This window comes from Tenrec ecaudatus, chromosome 3, assembly GCF_050624435.1.
Source record: "Tenrec ecaudatus isolate mTenEca1 chromosome 3, mTenEca1.hap1, whole genome shotgun sequence".
NCBI classification, from domain to species: Eukaryota; Metazoa; Chordata; class Mammalia; order Afrosoricida; family Tenrecidae; genus Tenrec; species Tenrec ecaudatus.
The window spans coordinates 41,543,833-41,557,753 of record NC_134532.1 but is presented as its reverse complement, the minus strand read 5'-3'; positions in this window follow the sequence as shown (position 1 = coordinate 41,557,753).

Genomic DNA, 13,921 nt, shown 5'->3' with positions numbered 1-13,921 from the left:
TGAAGTGAGATGGTTGTCGACAGGAAGAGTTAAAACGTGTTTTTGAGTCTCGTTGTGAAATCAAAACGTTTTTTAATCTGAAAGCAAGACATCAGTTTGGAGCACTTTTCAGCGATAGAAGTGAAGTGCAGAAAATAGCTTACTTTGTTGACATCTTTGCCATCTTGAATGAGTTAAATTAATCCCTACAAGGATCAAATGATACATGCCTCAATTTTTCTGAAAAGATCTAATCATTTCAAATGAAACTTCAGCTTTGGCAAAAAAAAGTTTGAAAATAAAACTTACATGTTGCCTACCTTATCTACTTTCTCTGGGGAACATGACATTGAACCAGACAAAATGATTCCGATGATAATTTCTGTGAAAGAACACTTGCACATGATTGCAGCTGCTTGTGTGTTTGCCGACCCCTTGGAGTCCCTCACCTTAACATCCTGCATTTCTTTGGACTCTGATATGACAAGCCTGTGAGTGTGTCCCTGCACCAGCCACCTCAGGTCCCTGGATCCGAGTGGTGTGTCCACTGCAGAATTAAGACCTGGATTCCTTGCAGGCCTGTTACATAGGGTCTCAGCCTCCCTGACCCACCTGAACTTAGCTGGCTGTGGCATTGATGATTCTCAGCTCAGTGTCTGCAGCCTGCTCTGGGCCACTGTTCCCTGCTCAGCACCTTGGTGTTTGGTGGAAACCTGGTCTTCAGGGTTGTCCTAAAGCACCTGCTTCATCATACTGTGCCACTGTGCAAGTTCTCCCTTCTGGAGCTCCCTGACCCTTGAGATTGCTACGTGGGTCATGGAGGTTCTCTGCACCTGGATATTTCTGCAGAGGCTCTGTGTGACCCTGCAAGTCTACAAGCCTTTCTCTGTAAGTTTTGCTCACAGCAGTCCTAACAGATATTGGTATGCTATCATCATACACAGACAGCTAATGTCATTACCTTCTCACCCCTAACCTCTGCTTCTGGGTTTCCACCCCATTCATAAAACGTTCTCATTCCCGATGTATATGGGATTGTTTGGATTAGGTTCATGAGGATGGGCCATGCTCAGAATTGTTCCCATGCATATGACCATTGTTGTATCCACTGTGTCAACCCACCTCCGTGAGGGCCTTCCTCTTTTGTGCTGCTCCTCCTCTTTACCAAGCATGGTGTCCTCCCATGGACTGGTCCCTCTTGACAATATGTTGAATGGATGTGGCCATTCTTGCCTCTAAGGTGCACTCTGGCCATGGGTGGTAGCACATTATATCTCAGGGGGGGTTAAAGGTTAATGGATAGTTGCAAGCAATTGTAGATTTAATAAATAACTTAAATTACAGAATTAAATGACATTGATGGATAAATCCACACCTAATTCACAATAAAGAATTATTTCACAACAGAATTTTTAAAATGAGGTTTTTCTATTATCTCTTCTTCTGAAACAGACTATCAATAGTCACAATCATACCATCTTGTTGACTGCTGAATGACCTACATCCTTCACGCTCCCATCTCAGAAAATCTCAAAGTGATTGATTTTAAATTGTACTCTTATGTTCTGGAGATCAGAATATTGTAATTAATAATATTGTTGAACTTGATGTTGTAACCAGGACATTGCTGTTTTTATTTAATTGACCAGGATGATATAATCAATGCTGTACCCATTAGGACTCACTAACTCTAGCGAATAATAACATCAATTTTGATTTTTGCTTTTGTCCATGCTGGCTTAAGTCCTAGAAAAATGACAAATGAGCTTTTGCCTTTTAAGATAGACTGAAATGTCCACTCAGGACTGCAATCTAAGCTTCACTTTTAGATTGCAGCAGTCTGGAGATAACCAAATAAAGACTGTTTTAAATTATCAAGGATAAACAGAATTGATAGACCACTGGCAAACCTAACCAAAGAAAGGAGGGAACAAATTTCAATAGCAAGAATAAGGGATGAAACGGGGGTCATTCCAACACACAATAATGAAATCAAAAGGATAGTTACACAGTGCTATGAGGGACTGTACTCCAATGAATTCAACAATTTGGAAGATATGGACAAATTCCTGGAAAAACAATCCCTCCATAGTGGACGTCAAGGATCTCAACAGACCCATAGCAATAGAAGAAATAGAAAAGGTTATCAAGGGATTACCGACAAAAAAAAAATCCCCTGCACCAGGTGGCTTCACTGGAGAATTCTACCAAGCATTTAGGGAAGAACTAATACCAATCCTACACAAACTCTTCCAGAACATAGAAAAAAGATGGCAAACACCTGAACTCCTTTTATGAAGCTAGTATAACTCTGATACCCAAACCGGGCAAGGATCCCACAAGAATTGAGAACTACAGACCAATATTCTTATGAATATTGATGCAAAAGTCCTTAACAAAATTCTACCAAACAGAATACAAAAGTATATAAAACAAATAATTCACCATGACCAAGTGGGATTCATACCAGGGATGAAGGGATGGATCAACATACGAAAGACCATTAGTATTATTCATCACATTGACATGAAAAACTATAAGAACCACATGATAATATTGGTAGATGCAGAAAAAGCATTCGACAACATCCAACACCAATTCCTGTTTAAGACACTTGAGAAGATAGGAATCGAAGGAAACTTCCTCAAGGCAATACAAGCTACATATGAAAAACAAATAGCCAACGTGGTAATCAATGGAGAAAAGACTACTACAATCCCATTGAAAAGGGGGACCAGACAAGGATGCCCTTTGTCCCCACTCTTATTTAATATCGTGTTGGAGGTTTTATCTAACAGCATAAGGCAAAGAAGAGACATCAAAGGTATTCGTCTGGGGAAGGAAGAGGTGAAACTATCGTTATGTGCAGATGATAAGATTTTATATATGGAAATTCCCAAAAGTTCCGCAAGGGATGTAATGGAAGCAAAAGAAGAGTTTGGCAAAGTGGCAGGATACAAGATCAACAAACAGAAGTCCATCGGACTGTTATACACATCGGATAAGACCACAGAAGAAGATATCAAAACAGTGGTATCCTTCACAATAGCCAAATACAAATCTAAATATCTAGGGATATATCTGACAAAAAAAACAACAACAACAAAAGATCTATACAACGAAAGCTATAGAACTCTACTACAAGAAACCAATAGCGACCTCAACAAATGGAAGACTATCCCATGGTCTGGGATTGAAAGACTCAATATAGTTAAGATGTCAGTTCTGCCAAAGGCACTACATAAGTTCAATGCAATCCCAATACAATTACCCTCATCTTTCTTCAAAGAAATGGAAAAACTGATTCCCAACTTCATATGTCGAGGGAAGAAACCCAGAATTAGCAGAGAACTCCTCAAGAAGGACACAGTGGGAGGCTTGCTTTACCTGATTTTAGCACATACTATACAGCCACAATTGTCAAAACCGCATGGTATTGGTACAGTGACAGCTATTCAGACCAATGGAAAAGAACTGAAAACCCAGAAATAAAAACATCAGCATACAGACAAATGATCTTTGATTAGGGCCCCAAAAATATCAAATGGGAAGCAGATGCCCTCTTTGACAAGTGGTGCTGGAAAAAATGGATATTTACCTGTAGAAAAAAAATGAAGCAAGAACATTATCTCACTCCATGCACAAGAATAAACTCAAGGTGGATCACAGACCTTGAAGTTAAACCCCAAACTATTAGGGCCATCAATGAGGGAATTTGGACTAACTTGTGAACTTTGGCACAGGGAATACACAGGATATCAGAAATAGGGAAGGACACACACACAGAGGAGGCACAAATTGACTAATGGGATATCATGAAGATAAAACACTTGTGTACATCAAAAGAATTCACCAAGAGAGTTATACGAGAGTCCACGGACTGGGAAAACATCTTTAGCATTGACATATCAGACAAAGGCCTTATTACTAAAACCTACAATACTCTGCTAGATTCCGAAAAGAAAAAAAATAATTTCTCACTTGATTGGTGGGCAAAGGACTTGAACAAAAGTTTCACAGGGGCAGAAATCCGAATGGCCAACAAACATATGAGAAAATGTTCCCGATCTTTAGCTATAAGAGAAATGCAAGTTAAAACAATAATGAGGTACCACTTAACACCCCCAAAGGTAGCCCAACTCAAAAAACAGAAAGCAGCAAGTGTTGGAGCGGCTGTGGGAAGACAGAAACTCTCATTCACTGCTGGTGGACTTGTAAGTATGTACGACCACTATGGAAATCGATCTGGCGATATCTAAAACAAATGGAAATTGAGTTACCATACGACCGAGCAATCCCCCTTCTGGGCATATACCCAGAAGAGGCAAGAAAAAAAACAAGGCCAGACATCTGTGCTCCAATGTCCATTGCGGCACAGTTCACAATTGCAAGGAGTTGGAAGCAACCCAAATTTCCATCAACTGATAATTTGATTAAAAAACTGTGGTATATACATACAACGAAGTACTATGCATTGATAAAAAGCAGTGATGAACGTATGAAGCACATAGCAGCATGGGAAGAACTGGAGGAAATCATGCTAAGTGAACTAAGTCAGGAACAAAAGGACAAATACAACATGAGCCCTCTGAGGTATGCATTAAATAAAAAAATGCAAAAGGGGCATAGGGAAAAAGCTACTGTACACAAATATTCTTGGGGTGAGGACAGTGTAGTATGGCAGGGATCAAATCAAATCCAGGGATGCACATGGAAGACAACAGGGGAGGAAGTGGGGAAAGGAAGAAAAAAAAGGATGAAAATAAGGGAGAGTTGGGTGGTGGGGGTATGGGGCGCTGACCCATCCAAGGGGAGGGTATTGTTTATGTCTCCACAGGAAAAGAGGGACCAGACTTCTACCCAGTGCCCCAAGGTGTGGGTGCGTAATTCTGGCATGGAGTGGTGAGCCAGTGGAGAGGTCTGGGGGGCTGGCCCTGGTACCAAATACTGGGTGGATGCCTGCCCCTTCCCCCAGAAGAATTTATTTCAAGGGACAGCATTGAGTGTGCAGCTCCAGGAGAGGGACATATCTGGTCCGAGCACTCGGGAGTGGATGAAGGTGTCCAGTGGGAGATAGTGGAGCACATCCTGGCACACGAGCCCCTGAGGAAAATGACCCCAATTAGAGCAGCCAGTCCACAGAGAGGACCACATGGCCAGCTCCATTATGAGACATGACGTCCCTCACTGACCGATGACCCTGCGGGAGACAGCACCGGAGACACAGTGTGGGAATTGCGCTCGATCTGATCCCACCATACGAAGGCAAAGCACTGGGGGAGTGCAGTGGAACAGCAAGGGAATGGAGTGGCAAGGTCCCCAGGGAATGCTGAAAGTGGACTATGGGGCCAGGGCATGGTGCCCCCACAGACTGGACTGGAAAACACTCTTAAAAGCCAAGAAACGATCCTTGAACTAACTACAAATAAATGATGACTTTATGCATAAATGATTCTAAATATATCGTAAATACTATAGCTGATAAACTGAAAAATGTCTCGGCTACATTTCAGCACATGATATTAACTTTGTACTTCAATCCCTATGCATTCACTGCTAAATCACCATCTCACAAACCATTAACCCTTATACATTAACGTGCTGAGTATCCTTACAACACACTGATAACTAGCTAAAAAGCCACTCATCCTCCAGAACTTCTACTAACACCCTGAGCATCGCCTAATGCCTCAACAAAGTTAACATGTGATTTAAAAATCCAATGAGGATTCCACACTAAATCTAACCTAATGCATTCATTCCAATTCTTTGAATCAGAGTCACAACCTTGACTATAGTCTATCAACTTAATCCTAACCTTATGACTCTAAATCTCAAATTCAGAAACTACCCCCCAAAACTCTAATCTTTAAACGATATCTCTACATCATTATACCTTAACATATACACCCTTAATCAACTTAAAACATAATCTGTTAGGCAGAAACTTTCTACACATAATTCCTTTTAATCTGTCCAGCAACACTTGAATCTCAAAGCATCAAATTAACTCCTAATTCTATCCCTTGATTCTTGTTCTTGAACCAGGAACATTGATTAATCTCAGGACCTGGCTTCTGATCTTAAGTACCGACTCTGCCTCTAGCACACTAAAGCCCTAACTAAGCACAAAACCTAACACACTGAAAAAAACTCATGCTGCTAATTACGTATGTGGATCTGTCTCCTCTCCCAGATTTTGCCTAAATGTAAGAGACTGCAACAGGTAGACATGCAAAATTAGGAAGCACCAACACATCCTCTGTTTACAGTTAACTTTTACAAATGGTTCATGAAATTTGGCAAAATGAAGGGATATATAAATGTTTAAATATGACAAAAAGCATATGACCAAGATCTACCCCAAGACACTTGTGGTCCTCTGCTCTACTGTGTCCTACACTCAAGGAGCCTTCTCTGCTATTATACATATGCAGGGATGTGTTACCCAATAACCAAGGTGACCAAGAGCTTACCAAGTAATTACTCACTAATTTGTAGGTCACACTGCATCCTGGTTTCTCCCTCAAATATGTAGTGAAAACATGTTTCATGAAACAAATAAATTACTGGTTATTCTACCTTTGATCCCCTCCATTCCATTTTTCTCAGGGACCCTCATGTCACTAGAGATGAAGGTGGTATCAAATTAAAAGTTCCTTTATTGGAACCATGATATCCATATTTCACAACATTGGACTTTTTCCTCAGACTTAAAAGCTTTGAAGAAGATGTAATACACCCTTCTAACCCTAAAATATTTGAGTCTGTGACTACTTGAGTTTCCAGAAATCCAACCACTTAACCTCACAAGACATACTTCAAGCAGGAGCTGCAGCTTCACCCTTAAGTGTAAAGATGTTATTCCCAGGGACATACTGTGGGTCCAGTGCCAGGAACTCCCTCTCAGAGCACACTGGGCGCACCACTCATGGAGAAGTATGTCCTCAAAGAGTCACTCGTGATAACAGCAGGCCAACCCCGTGCTGACTTAATCGGTTAAATCCTGACCAGGCACCCTGGGCGTGTGGATATCTGAATATACCCTGGAATGAAAGTGAGGCCCGGATGTGGACAAATCAGCAACTAAGAAGCCATTAGTGGAGGTTTCAGAGTCAGCGTATTAGCACAGGCTGAATATCTTTGAGCTCAACCCAAGGGCTTCCAGAGGCAAAAAGCTGTGTTCCTCCCGGAGCCTGTCTTACATACCTACTAGCTGAGGGTACCTGGCGCGGAATAGGTCCCCATGCCCAGGTTCCAGGTACTTTTACCTTCCAGGAAGCACAAAACATCCAAGCAAGGATGATCCACTGTCTTTCCACACAGCACAGCCTGATCTGAAATCCACATTTGCACCAATTTCAGCACCTTGAATTATCTGCCTCCAGGCTCACCTGGATCCGGAGCAGGGAAATAAAGGAGGGAAGGCAAGAGACTGATTAAAGAGTAATCACCTGTAATTACTTCAGCATCATTATAAAATATATGTAACTTATACTCCAGGTGCTTTCCTTATTGGAATATCTGTCCTTTCGTGAGTCCAGAAAATCAAGGGTTCTCAACCTTCCTAAGGCCACGACCCTTTAATACAGTGCCTTATGTTGTGGTGGTGCCCAAACATAAAATTATTTTCATTGCTACTTCATAACTATCATTTTGCTACTGTTATGCATCAGGAGAAACATGTGGAAGGGTCGTTAGACCCCTATAGGAATCGCCACCCACAGGTTGAGAACCACTGGTCCAGATGAAGGCAGAATAAACCCGGGGTGGATTGGGTGAAGTTGCTGTGGGAGGTGTTCTTAGGAAACACTTGGCAGCTCTAGGGACACCTGGCACACACGGACACACATGCACACAGGTGAACACATGAAAATATTAGCAAACAAGAATCTAAAATGTAGGCAGAGAGAATTCAAAATCCAAGTGAAGTAAGAGACCATGTATAATATTTAACATACAATGAGGGCTCACCCAAAACCCAGAGCTTAGCATCGTGATCTACGTGTTTGTTGCATTATAAAATGTAATACTTGGAGACACTTTTTTTTCTGTTAATCTCATTTATCAAGCAAGGCTTTTTCATCAGTAAATGAACTTTTGTCAAACTTCATTGTGCATTATTCAAACACAACCACCCCTCAAATCTTATAAATTCTCTCTTTCTCTCTCTCTCTCACCTCTCTCTATTTCTTTCTCCATTCAGTGTAGGCTGCTTAAATTTTTTCACATTTGTAATTTATGAATAATACTAAGAGGGCATTACACCATGGTCACAGGGTATAATTACCAATGAAAGAAAATTAATTATAACGATTGTTTACCTTAATTATGTCTTCTTAATTATGCATGTCTTGTTTGGAGATATTAGAATGAATGGCATTAACAATGAATGGTAATTTTTTTATCACCATTATTTGCAAAAATCTGCCCGGGCACACAGAGAAGACAGTAAGGCCAACATCAGCTTTAGAAATGATGTCCACTCGCTGGAGAGTACATCGTCAGAGGACCATACTGGGGATACATGGTGTGGAGTGAGCCTGGTCTGACACCCACCTCCCTCCACAGTGGGGTGAACCAATAAGGGAACAGAACATGTCAGCAACGGAAGCCAAACCAAGTCATAAAGCCCCTGAGGAGCTGCAAAAATAGACTTCAGGCTAGGAGGGGCAGTTCCCAGAACCCCCCAGGACCGTTGGGGAGATTGTCATAAAGGTCAGCGGACAGACCTGGGATTATGTATATTTTTAGGTTTGGTTTTTTTTTTTTTTTGGCTAGTTCCGCCCCCCCCCCTTTTTTAAATTCAATCTTTTCTTTTGTTTCAGCTCTTGTTGATTTGCCTATCCATTTAGTCAAGGGAAGCAACTGGACCAGTGGTTCTGGAGAGCCTTTGGGAAGGAGGGGGTTGGGGGAGGGAGTGGTGATCAAACAATTCCATAGATAGGGGAACAACTAGGGAATTAAATCAATAATGAGGACGTAGACATCCTGGGGCTGTTGGAGCAATAGCAATTTAGCTGAGAGACATTACTAAGAGGCAGAAAAGGGGTGAGTGTGATGGTAGGACAGGGGGAATTTAAAATGAAATAGAGAAAAGATCTAGGAAGCAAAGCTATGGATAGAGGTATAAACATAAGGGTGTACATATATAAATATAGTAATTCATAAAATAGTGTGATTGGCCTATGTACATATATATGTATGGCCATACACTGAGGAAGTGGATGGACTTTGGGCTTCTGCTCCAGCCCTCCCTCAACACAAGAACACTTTGTTCTAACAACACGACATTTTACTATATTGTTATTTAAGTTCAAGTTAATTTGGTACAAACATAACAATGGTTGAGAGAGAACAATTAATAACATATTCTATGAGTCCAGTAATATTCTGATACAAGTGTCAGATAATGATACTTCAAGAAAACGGTAGACCAACATTGATAATGGAGCTACATGAAAAAAAATTTTTTAAGTATTAGGAACTGACTCAATTCCCAAATAAGTTGAACTTAAATAATAATACAAGAAAATGGTATTTATTCATAACTGCCAGAATCTGCACCTTTAAAAGTCTTACCATTAGGCTAGAAGGGTCTCATGGAATTTTATTTTTTATTAAATATTTTGTTGGAGGCCCTTACATCTCTTACCACAATTCATATATTCATCTATTGTTTCGAGCAGATTTGTACAGGAATTAACAAAACTAACAATAGCATTGACCACACATGCTAATGATCCTGAGAAGTGAGGATGGTGACATGTTGTCTCATATACTTTGAATATGTTATCAGGAGAGCTCCAACTTGGGAAAATGATGTCATGCCTGGTAAAGTAAAAGGGCAATTGGAAAGAGGAAGAGCCTTTTGAGGGACTGGATCATTGGCTGCAGCAAAGGACTCAAACATAAAATCCACCCTGAGCTGGAGCAGGACTTGGTAGTGTTTCAACTGATTGTACCTAGGTTCTCTGTGAGCTGGAACCTACTTGAGGACAATTTACAACAACAACAACAACACACTATCCACTTTGTCCAAGACTCTCCTGTTTCCATTGTTCCCCATCAGCTAAATCCTGACCTTGATCTTACCTGACTGATTAGCCTAGCAGGGGATGAGTTCAGTTCTGGACATGAAAGTGACCAAAGGCCATTTCCTTGAGGGTCTTTTTTGTGAGTCTGAGTTTGGGTCACCATTTTTCTCCCACTCTCTCCAGGACTTTCTAATGGGATCCTTTTGGAGCACTTGGTAGTGGTGACTGCGCACATCTCGTTCTGCTGATCAATCACTAACTTTAGGTGAACAATCCAATGAGAAATAGCTTGTATAACTGAGTGAACATTTTGGACTCTACTTGCATGCTATTGTGGGTGGCTCTACAATGAATGAACAAACCCCTGTTTGTGAAGAGGGTATAAGTTGGGCTGCTAACTTTAAGACTAGCAGTTTGGAACCACCTATAACACCACAGGAGAACGAATGAGCGTTCTACTCCAGCAAAGATTTTCATTCTTGGAAACTCACCAGGGAAGTTCTCCCCTGTCCTATAGTATCTATGTGAGTCTGCATTGACTCGATGACAATGAGGTTTTTATCGTGGGGGCGTGGGAAATGGAAATTAATAATTTATCCATGGAAACAGGAAACCTCACATGGAAGCAGGTGTAGTAGCTACATAGTTTCATTTCAATTTGGTAAACAAGTCCAGGGGTGGAGGTTAGCCTGTCAATCAGATCACAACCTGATGATGCCTCCTGGTGGGCATGATGTTCTCATGTAGATTCTGGGAATTTCTACTCTTTTTCCCTGGAGCTGTGCTACCCTCTCTTTCTGCTTCACCTTTCTGCTCTTGAGTCACTTGGAGAGCTGGAAGAGCCCCATGGAGATCACGCCAGCACTAAATGCTTCTACCACCATTGGATACACAAGACTTTTCACCCACTGGCCTGTGGTCTTCCTGAATTCATCATCATTGCATGTGCTGTGTGAGTCTGAAGAGGAAATTATGGACTAGTATCAGACATATGGGCTAATTGCGGACTTTTAGAGTTGATCTGGATTGGGATGAAATGTTTTCTTGTTATCTATTAGTCATTGATGTAAATCTATTTCTTACACATATTTGAATGACCCTGAATTTGTTTCTCTAGTCTACCCAGTATAGCACAGCAAGTATTTCCAGAGGAGTCACCCTTTAGTTGCAAAATCTAGGCTAAGTTTGCCCAGATCTAAGGATAAGGTGGCTCTATCAGAACTGGGAACATAAATCAGTTTAATTCAGAAAATATTGCCTGATAAGTGACGTTTGTGGATTCCTGAGAAAGTCAGGTGACAGTTTTCTGTACAGTCTGGGGAACTATCTGACCATATTGGGAAACATAACAGAGTTTTACAATTCTCCTATCTCCATTTTCAGCCAGCAACTTTGGCATCTGACTTGAAGTTTCATAAAGGAATTCCCAAGTATAACAGGCATGAAAGAAGCACAATCTTTAGAGATGCAAGTTAATCAGGAAATGGTTCACTTTGATCTTTCCCAAAACCACTTGTTCTGAGAGTCCCAGCAGCCAAGAGTTACCTGCAGGAAGCAAATTTAAATTTCAGATCACTCAACTTGGAAAAGTCTTCCCCACTGTCCGTACACGACCTCTTGGACCAATTGAAACGTGAGTGAGTGATACATTAAATTAGCAGAGTGCATGAATAATGATTAGCATCATAGAAGAACATAACTCTCATGTTTAACTGTCCCCAAAGCTTCCCGGTGAAATCATACAAGAAGATAGTATAAATTCCAACTCTAAGGACAGACAAGTTTAACAACCATTCTCCTATCCACGTTCCTCCATTCCCTTGTCACTGCTCCTGCTTAAGGTTTATTTTTAAATTTTGTTAAACTGACATATAACTTACCTAGACGTGCATGCTACTTACTTCTCTTTTCCTAAAAATCAGTCATATACGACGGTGCTTTAGGTCGTAGAATGGACCTTCACCACAAAGGTTAAGCAAGGACCCTTTAGTTTGTGCTTCGGCCCCATTTTCACCGTGGCAGGATTGGATGGTTGGGTGTTTCCAGTACTTAGGAGGATGGACATCCGGGTAATCTGATCACAGGCTTACACACTCCATGTACATGGTTCTATTTCATCCCATGTCACTCATGCACTCTCTCTGCTCAGGGGAAAAGTACTGGTGCCTCGTCCATTGTTATCTGAGTCTTTGCAGCTGCAGTCTCAGCAGCAGCTGTGGGTCCTTTGGTGGGGACCGCCTCTCCCTGACTCCTCCCCTAGCCCCACCCCAGACCCGCCAGGCCCCGCCCACCCTCACCAGGCACCTGTGTTGGTGCCGCAGCAGAAATGGGCGGGGCAAGAGCTGCCTTGAGAGAGTAGGGACTCCTCCCTGACCCGCCAGCTCCTCCCACCCTGGGTCTCGCCCAGACAGGGCCGGAAGTGGCCTTGTCTTATTCTGAACTGCAACTCACAGCAAGGCTCCCACTGTCCGTGCTCTGCTCAAGGCGCCCGAGAAGCGACCCCAGCCTGAGGAACCTGTTGCCGGCGCTCCCAGGTGGGAGGCTCTGGGCTCCAGAACATGTATGTAGGCGGAGCCTATTTTAGTACAGCTGACTAGGGTGCAAGCGCCCTTTCTCTCTCCCAGGAACCCTGCCAGCGCTTCTCTTGGTGAGAGGTGGGCGGGTTTCCCCAAGGCCGGTCATATTTCCCCACTTTCGGATTGCTTGGTGTTCATGGTGGGATTCCCTGTTGGAGAAAGGGGATCCCGGCTGGGGTTTGGGGCTTCAAGGTTCCCTGAGTCTCTCATTGTGGGTCTCCTAACGCCCGTCCCTTGTTTCCTTTCACACAGAGGCACCTCCTCCCTGAGACTCCTTGCACCTCCTCTGCTCAAAGGTGAGCCCCGGGGTCTTGTTCTGCTGACCTCACTCTGGACCTGACCACAGTCTGTTCTAGGCGCAAGATCTCTTGCTGGTCCATGACAGAAACGTGTTCCCTGGCTCTAAAAATATTGATGGTGGCCCTTTTTCTTACTCCTTGTTTCGATTTTTATCTATATATTACTATGGTTTGTAAAATCATTCCCATTTCATATCCTTTCTATTCTTTATTGTTTCTGTTGGGTTCAGTTTGTGAAGCACAGAAGGAGTGAATGCCTAGAGATGAAATAATATGCCAGGGTTTGTAGGGATGGCTGGGTGGGGTCGCGGTGGGTGGCTGGTGGAGATGGGGAGGGTGAGGGGACTTCGGGAGTAAGAATGAAGGATCGAGGGGACTGTACACTAGAACTGAAGGTGACTATCAAGTCTTTTGAGAGGTGAGTTAATCTTGGGAAAATAGGCAAGGTTTAAATCGATTGTGGTAATGATTGTGCAATTCTTGAGATGGCTGAACTATGGAATTGTGGGAGTATGTGGGATATGTGGATTAAGTGCCCCCAGAAGTGTTTTTTTTTAAAGAAAGAAGCTCTCTATCACAAAAGCAATCTAACTAAACTATGCACAGAAGAATCAAAACCCAAACTGAAACAAAGGAACCAAAAACAAGGTAATGCTAAAGGGAAGTGACCCTGAAATGGGCCCATGGCTTTGAACGTTGTGAGGCTGAAGGACAATTTACTTGGGGCCGGTGTAGTGGACGTTGGCCTTGGTGCCCTCGGCCACGGCTGCTGGCCAACTGTCCAGGCAGCGGCAGGCGCATGGTCACCAGGATGTCCCAAGCTTTGATAGTTGAGCAGTTTGGAATGTGCCAGTTGAGATGCCTGGTAGGCGATGAGCCCTCAGTTGTCATTGATCAACAAGTGCACGATGCCCATGGCCCTGAATGCGATGCTGGAGTCCGAGTGGACCTACTGGAGCACCTTGTGCACATACACAGAGTAGGCCTCCTTGCTGCTTCATAGGCATTTCTTGTTGTGCTTCATCTGAGC